The 15199-nt window shown below is 27.9% G+C and overlaps 1 long non-coding RNA gene across 1 annotated transcript in view; it reads left to right on the forward strand.

The window, feature by feature from the left end:
• LOC107450447 (uncharacterized) overlaps window positions 1-4161 on the forward strand; it is a 4930-nt gene extending 769 nt beyond the window's left edge. The window contains exon 2 of the long non-coding RNA XR_001584923.3: window positions 3858-4161. This is a non-coding gene — a long non-coding RNA (uncharacterized lncRNA). The remainder of the gene's footprint in view (window positions 1-3857) is intronic.
• Window positions 4162-15199: the final 11038 nt, after the last annotated feature.

The raw sequence follows: 15199 nt of genomic DNA on the forward strand, positions 1-15199 counted from the left end.
AGCACGCATGACTATATATATATATATATATATACTAATATACTATTAGTAGCAAATAACAATAATGTACAGTGCATAAAAAAAAACGAACCATTTTGAAAAGCTTTTTATCTAATGATTGGATCTTCAGGTTCTAGAACTCAAACTTAATGCTTCAAGGAGGTGACCTCATATAACCTAATTAGTGCATACGATATTTAAAGTTACGAAATCAGACACAAAAACGTACTTTCTCTGAATAAGCATACCTTTTTTTCTGATGGATTCAGATTTCTGACTTCCGCTATCTAGCTGCAGTCTGGGAAGTATGGTTATCCTCGTTTGATCGAGCGATCCTAAGTTTGGACCCCACATTGTTAATTTTACTTCACCATATCTCGAGAACTTTTTAAGTGAATTATAAAATTCGTTTATAATTGAGAGAAAAGGGTTGAATAGTTCCTGAAAAATTGAATTTTAAAAAACTCGTATATTTAAAATTCGATTTCTCAGGAACTATTCGACCGATTTTACTCAAATTCTGTATTTTGACATGCAAAATTACATACTTTAAAATGGCGTGAAAATAGTTCATAAATATTTACTTATTATAATTGAATATTGAGTTATTATGATTGTTAAAAAAGTCGTGTTTTTTAAAATTTGATTTTTCAGGAACAATTCGACAGATATCGCTTATCAAATTGATTCGAATCTAGCATTACCATGTAAAATTACATTATTTAAAATTTTTTAAAAATGGTATACCTTAGAATTCAAAATTTTCCAGACTATTTTTAATAAAATAATAAAAAATAAATATTTACTAAAATTTATTTTTTGCATGGAATTATCTTGGGACAAACGAATTTTATAATTATGTGCAAAAAATTTTCCAATCCGCTTAAAAATTTTCCGAGATATGGCGAAATACGTAAAAAGTAAAATTTACATTAAGGGGTAAGTCTCTTTCCTAACGTAACTATGGAGACCATTTTTCCCAGATTCCGGCTACTTTCTATATTTTGTGAGTCAGAAATCCAAATCCGCCGAAAAAAAAAGGGTATGTTTATTCAGAGAAAGTACGTTGAGTCTGATTTCGCATCTTAAAATATCGTATGCACTAATGAATTAGCATATTTGAGGTCACTCTTTCGACAGTAACGATACGATCATTAGATCAAAAGTTATTTAGGATGATGTTTTTTTTGGTACACAGAACCTCTCTAAAAATTTAGTCGAAGACATAATCATCTAAAATTATTTTTGAATGCTACCGTTACATTCTTATTGGTTAGAAAATCAAATAACATGGTATGTTTTCAGAATTAAAAAAGAAAGATCCAGATATCTTTGGCTTTTATCAGCAAAGAATTAATAAAAATAATGGTATTTTTTTTACCAAAAAAATATTTCTTTATCTCTTATTCACTGAGAAATCTATAAAGAATTCCCATTCTATTGCTAGAGCATTGCTAGAAAGGCAACGCGTTATTTCTTTATTTATTTTTCATTGCGCGGGAAAATGGTGACAATATCAAAAACGTTTTTAGAGCCACGCTACGGCAAAAAACTACTAATTAGATTGATTTTTTCGCTTTCTTTTATTATTTTTAATTGAATTTGTTAAATTCTTTGCAATCGTTTAATAATTTGTTTCATTTTAGTTTTATAAAATACTTTGATGTTTTTTAAAGGACATCGTCTGTCAATAAACACAAAAGTTCGCTTTGCTTAGTTAAAGAACGATTTATTTTATATATATTTTAATTTCAGACCCTTTTTCTCGTTCTTAAATTTGATTCAACGTTAATTAAAATATATATTTCTCTGGACTATAAAGCAACATTAAAACTTTTTAAATATAGAATAAATTTAGAAAAGCGTTATTACAGAATGAAATAGACATGATTAAATGAAAATACAACAGAAACACTTTTCGACACTTTTAAATCTAAGATAAAAAAATTTCGAATTAATTGAGAATTTTATGTTCTTACACAAATATAAATGCAGAATATGCACAAAAAATTGAAACACTTGCATACATTATCTTTATTCAGTAATATTAATTGGAACGAAGCGAGAAAAAACAAAAGTTTGAAACTAATCAGATTCAAAGAAGTATCTCATTCCTTCTTACTATATAAATGTAATCAATGTCCATGGTATCGCACAAAAATAAACAAAAATCTGACAGAAGTACTAAATTATAACTTTTGAGTGCTATTTATTTAAATATATTATATTAACCGTTTCCTTTATGTGCAGTTAGAGGGCGCAAGGGTCGATGTGTTTTTAGAAAAGATTCGTGATGATGCCAGAGTGGAATTTCATAGTTAACAGAATTTATCTACAATATATTTATTGATCCTTATTTCTCAGTATTGTTCTTAGCTAATTGGGAGTTTTCGTACTTTTACGTCAGTTTCCGTACTCTCCTGTACAATCGATTGAAGCAACTGCGCATGCTCGCATTTATTTTAAATGTTACGTATCTTTACCTAATGTTGATGTCATTTACGCTACAAGGACCAAGCTACGAGCATGCTGTTTATAGCTGTTAAGTGTTGTTTTCTGTTTAATCCTACCTTCGAACTGAAAGCATGGAATGCAAATTTAAAGAAATGTATTGATGAAATTTAGAAATGAATTGTTAGAAATGAATCTTACAACAATTGGTTTATTCAGTAAAAAAATTATTTTATTGGTTTTTATGTAATATTATGGCTGTTTAATTGCACTTGTCCCATGAAAAACTAGTTACATTTTTGTTGTTTTAAAATTATGAATTATATTTATATCTTAACTATACAATTAGTTAACAGAAGATAAATAATCAATAAAACTTCAGTGATATCTTTTGAAAATATTAATAATAATAATAAAAAAAGCTTCATTCTTTATCGATGAATTCATCAAAATTTATAATCTGCCAAATTTTTCTGCTCACAGAACCGCTGTCTTAAGTAAAGCAAAGCTTCTTGAATCGTAAGCTACAGCTCTAAAGAGATAGTCTGAGTTGTTTTGATTTTGTATATATATATATATAAGTTTTATATAAGTTATTTAAGTTTTATATAAGTTATTTAAGTTTTATTAACTGTTTATAGGCTGCAAGTACATAGAACTCATAAAATAAGTTAAAATATTGAGAAAATATGGAAAATAATAACGATTAATAACAAAAGAATTAGAAAAATTATTTAAAAAAATAATTTTTAAAAAATATTGTAATTTTTTTTATTTGTTGTTTTAAAGAAAGCTTATTAACAATCCAAGAAACAAAATGAAGAAAAGATATAATCTTTTTATCAGCTCTCACGATTATATCCGCAAAAAGAAGAGCTTTCTAATACTGCATCAATATAGCCAAAGCTAAATATATCAATGCATATTTTGTAATCCGGCAATCTTATTACGAAAATATTTCAAATCATTCGAATGCACTCCTCGCTTTATAGATTTCCTCTCGTGTCTTTCTGTATTTTCTTTACATTTTATTTTCTGTTTTTTGCTTGATACGTTTTATTTGGTATATTTTTTTTTACTTAACGGGTTCGATTTTCGTTTCAATTTTTTTGAGTGCTCCTCACACTATTGCATTGATGCAATATTAGAAAGCACTTCTTTTTGTGGATGTAATCGTGTGAGCTGATGAAGAGGTTATATCTCTTCTTTATTTTGTTTTCCGGATTTTTAACAAGTGTTTTTTTTTAATAAATAAAAAAATTTACAATATTTTAAGAAATAATTTTATTTTATTAATTTTTCTTCTTCTTTTGTCATTAATCTTCATTATTTTCCATACATATGTATACATAAAATTAATTATTAGAATCAACATTTTCTAACATATTTTATAATTTTAAATTTAGATGAATTCCAGAAAGATTGTTCTCGCCCTCATTCTAGTCTGTGTTTTGGTATGTGCATATTCTGAAGCTGCTGAAGAGATGCCTGAAACAATGCATCATTCAAGAAAAAAAAGAGCCCTTTTTGGTGAACTCTTCAGTCTTGTTGGTCAGTTCTATCAGCTTTTCAAAGATATGGCTGATATTCCGATAGATATTTATCAAAACACTTTGCAACAAATAATTTTTTGACTATGAAACTACTAGTCATAATATGGTTTATGGCCATACTTTGTCTTTTTATTTAAATGAAATTTCAATTCAGCAATTCTGTTTCCTTGTTACGCAAGGTCTTGTTTCAAACTCAGAATGATTTTCTTTTATTAAATAAATGATGAAAAATAATATTTCAGGTTATAGCTTGTTTTGTATTGTGAACATTTTAAAATACAACAAATTATGAGTATATATTTACATAAAAAGATAAGCCACTTCCTGCAATCCGTTTTCCAGCTTATTCAAAGGAAAAAAAGAGAGAATTGAGATATAAAATCGTACATTCTAAAATCAAGAGACTATGTAGTATAATGACAAAAGCCAACTGTACTACATAGTCTCTTGATTTGATATAGTCTTGATATACGAGTTGTATACGATATACGAGTATACTCGTATATAGTCAATTAATATTGCACAAGTAAGAGTGGGGATGGTCATATCCCATAAGGGTCATAATAACGGTCAACTCCACCATAACTAATTTTACAGGAGAGGGAAAAATCTAAACAGTTGAGTAGCCGCTTGATGTATAGAGATGTTTTTATTTTTTATATTAAAATACGGCTGCTTACAAAATATTCCGTTGCAATTATGTGATTACGTCACATAATTTTAGGAAAATAATTAGAACTTGGAGATGAACGTTTTTCGTACAAAACCTTAAAACGAATACTACACATTATTTTGAACAGGCGAAAATATTAATAATTCGGCATTTTAGAAATAAAATAAAAATTTGTTTTAAACTTTAGGCTACATGTAGAATACCATTTTTAAATTTTAGACTGTGTGTAGAATACCATTTTAAATTTTCGACTACACGTAGAATACCATTTTTAAATTTTAGACTACTTGTCTTATAGATTTAGAAATTGTCTTCTCGATTATGACTATTTGTCCTTGGCAATATACAAATCATAGAAAGAGGAAACATATGGTATTGAAACATATTGAAAACATATTCTTCCTAGAAAGAGAAAAACATATTGCAGCTTTTTTGGTGTATTCAATTTTCTTATGGTTTATGCTAAATTTTTCAAAATATGCTCCCTTAAATGCTAGTGGAACCACTTTCAAGGTATTTTTCTGTGCTCAGTAAATATTAATTTGCTTAAACCATCAATGAAAGGAGATTATTCAACTGCAATTGAAGAGCTCATGTAAATAAGACTGCTATAATGTGATTGTTGTTCCTTTTTTCCTCCTTTTCTATAGGAGTATTTCGATAACATATTTTTCTTTTGATACTCAGACCACCATGTAGGTATTTAGAATCTAATTTTCCATAATGCACTCTTACCTGCACTGAACACTGCACAAAATCTTCTATACCAAGTAGGAGGGTATGAATTTTTATATTTTAATTATGTATCTATGCTAACTAAATTTATTTAATGCTCATTGCTATAAAAAATTATCAAAATTGCTAAAATAGCTAAAATTGCTAAACTCGCTTATGCATAGAGAGAGACATTTGTCCGAAAAACTGGCATATTTATCCGAAAAACTCGCTTATGTATAGAGGGAGACATTTGTCCGAAAAACTCGCTAATGTATAGAGCGAGACATTTATCTGAAAAACTCGCTTATGTATAGAGAGAGACATTTATCTGAAAAATTCGCTTATGTATAGAGAGAGACATTTGTCTGAAAAACTGGCACATTTATCCGAAAAATTCACTTATGTATAGAGAGAGACATTTGTCCGAAAAACTCGCTTATGTATAGAGCGAGACATTTATCTGAAAAACTCGCTTATGTATAGAGAGAGACATTTATCCGAAAAACTCGCTTATGTATAAAGAGAGACATATGTCCGAAAAAATTGACTCATACAAAAATGCAACACACTTGTGTCAATACATGTTGAAGCATGTATTGACACATCGCATAAATAAACCAAACATGATAAATAAACCAAATTGTCAGTTATTCCAAGTACAAAGACGTATTATCTGATTCACGTTGACTGCAATATATTTTTGCTTTATTGTTTAAAGAATTAATAACATAATACCATTTACCTAATTATTGACCATATTTCTTTATTTCTAAGCGTATGGATATACAAATAGTGTACCAAAAAATAAACATAGGAATTTTTTTATCGATCACGTTGGAACAAAAAAAAAATGGAACTTGAGATACTTTTAAACTTTACTGTTAACCTTTATTCTCAAAACATTAAAATATTAGCAATTCTGGCTGTCATTTTTGTCATTATCACGGATGCGGAGCTCAGAGTACACTGCATGGTACGACATTTAAAATTTATATTTAAAAAAAATCAATGTTCAAAAAAATAAATGATTGAAATTCGAAATTCAAATGTAACTATTCAGGATTGCTAACTTTAATTTATATTATCGAGGGAATGTCTGAGAAGTTTTATAAGTTTATGAGCATAGATGGAGATTAAAATCCCTTATCAAAGCACGCATGACAAAGTCTGAATTCAGAAAAAAGTAGGTCATAGTACAGATAAAAATTATTTTGTTACGAAGTTTAATTCTAATTCGACAAAAAAAACTAACTATTGATAGTTAAACGAATTTCTCTTACTGAAAACTATTTAATTTTTTAGGAAACTGAAAACTATTTAATTCTTCACAAAGAAATTTAAATTACACTTTACAAATCTAAAATCCTTTAAGTGTAGATGTTTACATAATCTAGTATCGCCGCTCAATATATTTCCTATCCAAATTAATGTAAAATACTTTCTTAAGAAACATTTTATGACCAAAAAAATTTCGTCAATAATTGTATTTCCCAAAGAGAAAATTTAGAGATAAAATATGTTTTGGGAGCTTGAAAGTTTCTTATTAAAACTCAATTATTTCTGTAGTAGGCCGTATATGCATATATTTCTTTACATGCTTTCACAAAAAAAATTTGTTTCCTTATTTATGGGCTTTACTTAAGTTATTTTTTTTAAAAAGGTAGATAAATAAAAATGAGATTAAGATTTTTTCTAAACTGTTTCTTTTGTCCTTATATTTCTTTTAAAATCTTCTTCTAATTAGAATGTGAAGTATTAAAATAGTTCTTTAAATATAATATAAGGCATTCCTTTGAAAAAAAACTTTTTAAAACTTTAAAAAAAAAGTAATGTTTAAGCATATGTTAAACTTGGTTTGATAAAGGAAAAAAAAACCTATATTAAGACATATAAAAAAAATTTGATTTATAAATAAGTAATGCAACTAAAAAAAGTTTGATTTTCCTTTTATGACGTACATGTTATTTATTTAACAAGGAGAGTACATATCTGTAAAATTCATATTGATAGGAAACGAAACTTAAATTAAAGATCATGGTCTAAAACATAAGATGAGGTAAAAATTAGCCCTGCAATAGCAGCCTGTGCATCAAGATATAAACCCTCTAGGTCCAGTACATTTATTATTAAAATAAAAAGATAAGAAATAAAGTTTAAAAAAAATATGTAAATTGAGTTTAATCATGACCGAATGGTTAAAACGACTGACTGTAAAGTTAAACGACGCTGGTTCTATCAAAGCTGGTGGAAGTTTTTTATTTTCATTTCCTAATGCTGAAGAATTTTTGTTTTATTGAAAGTGTAGATGCAAAAGAGATAAATTTCATTAAATGAATTATAATTTAAATATTCGTTAATTAATTTTAAATGGTGTTCTTTTCTTTACCTGTTTTGGAAATTTGTTTTAAAAATGATAATTAATAAATTTATTTGCTTTTTAAGTTAAAATTCTTGATGAAATAAAAAAAAACATAATTTTATTTCAAACGATAAAAATATTCTCCCATCCAAACGATAAAAAAATTCATTTTAATAAAAACGTTTAAACACAATTAATAATTCTTCTTCAGATAATGTTCTTTCATATTGAAAAAAATGAAGCATTATATAAAATTTATAAATGTTTTTATTTATTAATAAATAAATAAAGAAATGCATTTTTTAATGTGACATATAGAAATATTTCATTTACTTATGTAATGTAATACAGAAAAGATATTTTTCTAAAATATGTTTTTGAATCAGTTAATAATTAATACACATCTTCAGTAAAGTATCAAAACTAGATAACTCGAAAAAAAACTATTTTGAAAAAAAATTAATATTCTGTGTCATTTTAAGAGTTGTTTAGTTCTAACGCTTACCGTTAAATTCAACACACGGTTAGTTAAATGGTTATCTATGTATCGTAGCTCAAACCTATAACCATAATACAATGGGGAAAAAGTATGGTCAAAACTACCAGAATATGGTAAATTTGCCATGTTTCTGGTTTCATGGGAACATCATAAAGCTCGGTAATTTTTATCGAGGAGCTGTGGTAAGGATTTTGGTAAATTTAACAATAAAATATAATTTTATAACTTGTGAAAACCTTTGGCAAAATTTAGTAATTTAATCATATCTTATAGCATGACATAAAAACCAATCTTTTGTTAAAATTTACTCTTAAATTTTTAATTTTATTCTAAATATGTGTTAGTTTGAACTATAACTTTGAAAACCGGTATTTCCGGGAAAGCATTACCATATGAATGCTTTAAATACGGTATATTTTGTTTTAATTAACCAAATTTGTTTAAAACTTGAAATGTCATTATCATACAGTAAGGTAATTTTATCAAAATCTTTCTCTGCGTGTAGATAACTTAACCTTAAAAAGTGTAAATAAAACTCGAAATCATAAGACTTAGAGTCTTCTAGTTTAAATCTATTACCACGATAATAACTAGTTCAAGAAAATTCTGGTGAACGTAAAAATGAAGCTTTTAGACTAAAAGTTTAATACATACTTCATTTTGTTTAAGGAGTTGTAAAGTTCTTAAACATACCTCTAAGCTTCACAAACTGTTACATGAAAAGATTTCTTGTTTTAGAACTTCAAAACGATAAACAAATAACCTTACCGCTAAAAATGCACCCATAACTCAAAATTAAAAACAAAATGGTATAAAAAGTATGGTATATCCATTATCCATAAGAAACGATGCATTTTTTATGAAGTAAAAATGAAAATAATGCGTCGCGTGAGGCATATTATACAAGATAACTTTAAAAAATAACGTTAACCAGTGAATATAACCAATGAACTTCAAATTTAAAGATGACCAGTTTTATTTCTGCTATAAGTAACAGAAAGTATGCTCTTATGCAAAAATATACAATTTACAAATCAGCAGTTTTTGCTATTTTTCTTCATTGCAACATTGTTAGTAATGCAACAAGACATATTTGTATCTAGAAGTTAATCTATTTTCCAATTCAAAATAGTACTATCCTGTTCTGAAATTCAATTTCAAATATCAATTTTTAAAATTCATCCCATTACGGGAAATTAGACGTTTTTGCAACAGAAAATGTTCATTTTTTTCATCTGAACATATTTATGTTTTTTCAATATTCATTTCCGTAAGAGTAATTAAAAATATAGTGTTTATAAACATTTGGGTAATAATAATAAAATAACAAATATTTTTTTACCCTTATAAATCGCTAGAAATCAACCTTTATATTTGTAAGATAAGTTTAAAATAATCAATTAACGGAATTTATTTCATGGTGTGTTAATATTATGTAACATAAATGTACAAATAGCAAAAAAATAAATTGACCACACTGATTAACTTGTAATGATCGGATCCTCACGTTCTAGGACTCAATCTTAATGATTCGAGAGGGTGACCTCAAATATGCTAATTAATTAGTGTAGATGAGATTAGAATCTACAAATTAAGACACAAAAGCGCTCTTTCTCTGTATAAACATATCTTTTTTTATGATATATTTGATTTCTGACCCCCAAAATATGGAGGGTAGTCGCAATCTGGGAAATATGGTTCCAATAGTTTGGTTGGGGGAGCGGTCTTAAATTTGGACCCCTTAATGTTAATTTTATTTTTTGTGTATTTCACCATACCTCGAGAACTTTCCAAACGAATTGAAAAATATTTGCCCAAAATTATAAATTTATTTTATAAGATGCAAAAAGAAACTTTTAATAAATTTTTCTTATTTTTTCTTATTTTTTTAATAATAGTCGAAAAAATTTTGAATTCTAAGGTATACCATTTTTACATCAATTTAAAGAATGTAATTTTAAGTGGTAAAACTGCATTCGAATCAATTAGATAAGCGAAATCTGTCAAATAGCTCCTGAAAAATCGAATCTTAAAAACGCGACTTTTTGAAAAATAATAACAGCTCAATACTCATTTATAATAATTCAATATTTATGAAAATTATTATTCTTTTGTACAAATATTCAATCTAAAGTAAAATTATAAAAAATGTCGTAGGCTAGTTGAAAAACTTAAACGCTTTGTAAAATCACTTTGCGTCTACAAGGCTCAATGAAGCGAGCTTAATAATGTCGGCATTTTACCAAGATCCAGATTTTCCAATAAGCCTAGATATACGTACCATTAGCAGAAATTTTGAAAAGTTTTAATTCGTAAAATTCTGCACTGGTGGGCCTGAAGATGTTAATAATTGCTTATACACATTCTAAAAAAAAGTCACTGAAACAAATGCCTAGATATTTCAAGCAAAATTTCACTTAAGAACTGCGTGCTTCTTTTTTTTTTGATAAATAATAAGTATAGAAAATATTGATCTGTATTTATTCGTTCATTGATACTGATTCTCGTAATAACAATAATAATAATAACAACAAAAACAACAATGATAACAGTAATGATAATAATAAAAATGGTAATAACAACAATAATAATAAGAATAATAATTGACGAGATCGGAGAAGAAAATCTTAATCACTATTTCAAAATATTTTTCGAATTAGTTAGGAATACTCTGATAAAAATGTAATCATATATGCTAGAAATTCCTATGGGGAGAAAAAAAAGTATGGTAAAAATAATCAGAATATGGTAAATTTTACCCTGTTCCTGGCTTTATAGAAACATCAAAAAACTCGATTTCGGCAATGATTTTGGTAAAATAAACCATAAAATATGGTTCTATAATATGTGATAAGTATGGTGATTAGGGGAGAGTGGGGTCAATTGTAAAAGGGTACGATTGTTACAGAGCAAAAATTTCGAGTGTCGGGTTCTAGATTTGGTTCCTAGATGGCGCACAAGGCTTCTTTTGGCGCACAAGGTTCAAGGTTAAATTTTATTATCATCGGTTTTATTAGTCAAATATTATTCCAATTAATTTATATCATTTTTATGTGTCATCAAAAACTAAAATTAAATGAATTTTCAAGGATATGTAATAGAAATTATGCAAAAAGGACTTAGCTTCAATTATGAATAACACATCAGCAATTTTTTAATTGAAATCTCATCTTCATAATCGTTACAATATTTTTCCCAGTACGTTAATAAAAAATTAAACTATTTCCAAAAGTTTACAAATTTCACAAAGCAAGTCAAATAATTAAAAAAGTTTACACACTGTCCACACTACTCATCCACGAAAAAAAGGTAAGTCTATTGTAAATACTTTTACCACAATAGATTTTATGAAGTATTGTAAGCTAATTTTAAAATATATAATAATGCACATGATTTTATTATAATTTTTAAACAATTTATTGAATGTCTTTATGTATAAGTTTTAAAGCGTTTACAAGTTTTCAACTGGTTTAGAGCAACTTAATAAAATTTGTGGTTTTAAGAAAATTTTTGATTTAAAAAAAAAAAAAAAAAAAGAGCATAAATGGTACGCTTACTCTCCATAAAATCCCATGTCAAATTACGATAAAATTCATTCTTACTGAAACATGTTATGGAACAAATAATCCGATATACCGTAATTTTTACAGTAATAATTAAGTAAAATCATTGAATCACTCTAATTAAATGAATATTACTGTAAAATTTATGGTTAAATACTTTACAATAAATTAAATTTCAAGGTAAATTAATTTTTACGATAAAACAAATTTTATGGTAAAATGATTTTTACGGTAAAATAAAATTTCGTGATAAAATGAATTTTCAGGATGATGCACACAAAGTGCCAGTTCTTTGCACATTAATTTTATCCGGAATTTTTTACAGTGTATCTTCACACTTGTTTTGATTTCTTTAGCGTTTTTCCCTTTTCTTTCTTCATAAATCGCTTTTACGTCTGTACATCAAAGAATAGCGTCACAATTTTAATTGTATATGAATTGATAAAAGATGAAGGAAAATGGTTTTCAACATTCTTCCAAATTAAAATATTTATGCAAAACTAGAAATTACATAACGCGGAACTAAAACAAAATTTAATAGTCAAATGAGCGTGAAAAGAAATAGTCTGGAAAACGTTGAGTAACGTCAAGCTTATTAAATTCTATCAGTGTGAAAGAATTATAAAAAAAAAATTCTGAAAAAGTTAAACTTTCCCATTTTTCTTGAGTATTAATGCAATTAGCCATGCTTTAAGGAAAAAGAAATTAAAATAATAATCAGTTTTTGAGAGAATTGATTTTTTCAGTTTTCATCGGTAATAACTCAGACATGTTTTAAAGAAAAAATTACTTATGAAACAGCACTTCGATGAATTAATAACTTTATAGCAGAATTTTATATCGAAAGAAAGAATTAAATATTAAAAAAATGTCTCCTATTACTCAACCAAATTTTATAAATCGTACTGCTTTTCCTTAAGTTGCAAAGCTCCTCCTTTGGTAATTTTTTTTATCATTTTTGGTAATTAAAATTAAGCAACGCAGCAAGTTAACTGTAAATAAATATCTTTCAATCTAAATTGAGAATTTTAGTATTTTTCAGTCATTCTTTTGTTATATATATTTATCAAATTAAAAAACTTCTAGTTCAGCTAATTAAAATAAATTTAATGGTTTCGACAAACAGAAAATTCTACAAAAATCAAAAAAACATTAAGAAAAAAAACAGGTAGAGTGGAAGAGGCGATTGTTGTCTTTTTGAATTATAAACATTGATGCTTAACCTAGATTTTAGTTCAAAAATATGACTCTTTTAATATCTTATAGCTGTTTTTAAAAATATTCAATCGTATTTCACTAGTTGTGAGCTTGTTAAGATAGAGAAATTTGCAGAAAATTATTTCAAAATTGAATAGTTTGTTTTATAGAAACGGAACATACTGCTCGAAATATGTTATTAAATAATTTCAATTTATCATGAATCAATATTTTTTTATTTTTTTAAAAAAATACTATTTTAAGAAAACTAATTTTAGTATGCGAATTGGCAGATTCTACCTTTTTTCCTCACTACAATTTTAGAAATTTAATGAGTCATATTCCTATCTAAAAATTCAGTACATGATTGCTACGATTTTTTCAAGGCCTGCAAAATCATGTCATCCGGTTCGAAACAGATAGTTTACATCTTATTTTTGATACTCATTCTTCTGTTGACTATGTCACGGACGCGTGAACTGATTCGAAACATTTGAATCACGTCCTCAACGAAATTTTATGTACGTACAGTGTGCGAAGAGAAAAAAAAAACGAATCATTTTGAATAACTTTTGATCGAATGATCGGATTTTCGCGTTTAAGTACTCAATCTTAATGGCGCGAGAAAATGAGCTAAAATATGTAAATTAATAAGTGCAGACGATACTTTAAGTTACAAAATCAGACACAAAAACGTGCCTTCTCTGAATAAGCATAAATTTTTTTCTTCCCGGATTCGGATTTAGATTCGGATTTATTGGCCTCGAAATATAATGGTAGCTTGAATCTGGGAAATATGGTCAGGAGAGCGTTCCGAAGTTTGAACCCCTTAATATTAATTTTACTTTTTGCGCAGTTTGCTATATCTTAAGAACTTTTTAAGCGAATTGAAAATTTTTTGCCTCATTTTAAAGAATGTAATTTTACATCCAAAAAAAGAATTGAGTGAAGTAGGTCGAATAGTTCCTGAGATATTGAAGTCAGATACTTAAAATTTTATTTCTCAGGAACTATTCGACCGATTTCGCTCAAATTTTGCATTATTTTGTAGTAAAACTGAAATTAAGGGGTCCAAACTTTGGAGCGTCCTCCTTCCCAAACTACTGGAATCCTATTTCCCAGATTACGGCTACCCTCTATATTTTGGGGGTCAGAAAAGTGAATCCATCGAAAAAAGGTATGATTATATTCAGTGAAAGTGCTTTTGTGTGTCTGATTTCATAACTTAAAATATCATCTGCAGAAATTATTTATCATATTTGAGGTTTACCCCTCAAATCATTAAGATTGAGTCCTGGAATGCGAGAATCCAGATCATTAGATCAAAAGGGAGGGGATGAGGTGAGGGATCTATCCCCTGAGCCACCACGACTCAAAAATTTCATTCTCCCCGGCGGGCCCTGACCTCCCACGTGACATGCGAAAAAAAAGCAGCATAGGTGCTTCACAATAGGTTCCGAGAAAAATGGTTTGATTACTATTTTTCTCCTATTGCTAATGCTATAAACGAAATGAAATGGAATTCCAAAAAAAAACTCATAAAACTAAATGTATTTTTTAAAAATTTTCTTGCAATATGTATCTAACCATACAAAGAAGCCCAATGTACAAAAATCTCAATATTGAATTCTTTGATGCTTAAGTTGATTTTTCAATTGCAAAACAGATTAGTTAATGAAAAGCCTAACTTAAATATCTAGTTAACTTTCATTTTTATGGTTTTGAAACTATTCTAGTTGTAAATAGCCGTAAAAGTAAAAAATCTTCCTACCGTAAACTTTGTGGTTAATTGGATGGACAGACTGCTGTCCGCTATTTTACTGTAATTTCCGAATGAAAATTCTAATAGTGTTAGATACAACTAGCGGCTGGGTGGCGCAGTTGGTTTATCGTCGGCCTTCTGAGCCCAAGTGTGCGGGTTCGATCCCCGGCCCAGACACCGGATTTTCGGGATGCAGAAAATCCTCAGCGGCCATGTCGTATGATTATGCGGCATGTAAAAGATCCCTGGAGTGCCTTATTGGCTCTTGGCATTTCCGGCAAAATTAAATTCCTAGTGCACTTTAGCATCCAAATAGAGTCTCGGTGCTGCCATCTAGTGTGGCAGAAACTAGACGTCCAAATTAACATGACCAACGGTATCTCACCCATTGTGGTGGTCCTGAAAGAGTGGATACCACCTCTGGA

Source organism: Parasteatoda tepidariorum, chromosome 8 (genome assembly GCF_043381705.1).
Source record: "Parasteatoda tepidariorum isolate YZ-2023 chromosome 8, CAS_Ptep_4.0, whole genome shotgun sequence".
In the NCBI taxonomy this organism is placed as follows: domain Eukaryota; kingdom Metazoa; phylum Arthropoda; class Arachnida; order Araneae; family Theridiidae; genus Parasteatoda; species Parasteatoda tepidariorum.